The sequence below is a fragment of the Gavialis gangeticus genome, unplaced genomic scaffold (assembly GCF_001723915.1).
Source record: "Gavialis gangeticus isolate Ggan-Ray unplaced genomic scaffold, GavGan_comp1, whole genome shotgun sequence".
Classification (NCBI taxonomy): Eukaryota; Metazoa; Chordata; order Crocodylia; family Gavialidae; genus Gavialis; species Gavialis gangeticus.
This window is the reverse complement of record NW_017728993.1, coordinates 46,690,652-46,690,888: the sequence shown is the minus strand read 5'-3', so window position 1 is coordinate 46,690,888 and position 237 is coordinate 46,690,652.

Here is a 237-nt window from a genome sequence, read left to right as displayed (position 1 = left end):
CGGCCCCGCTCCCCCCGCGGGCGAGCGCACGTGCCCCGGCCCCTCACCGTGCCGCCGTCCTTGATGATGATCTTCTTGGCCAGCAGGATGCTGCGGTTCGCCGCCCGCTTCTTCTTCTTGCCGCCCTGGGTCATTTTACCATCCTAGTGCCCCGGGGGGGGGGGGGGGGGGGCAGGCCCCCCCCCACCAGCCGGAGCCACCCCCCCACCCCCACCCCCCCCCCCCCCCCCCCCTCCC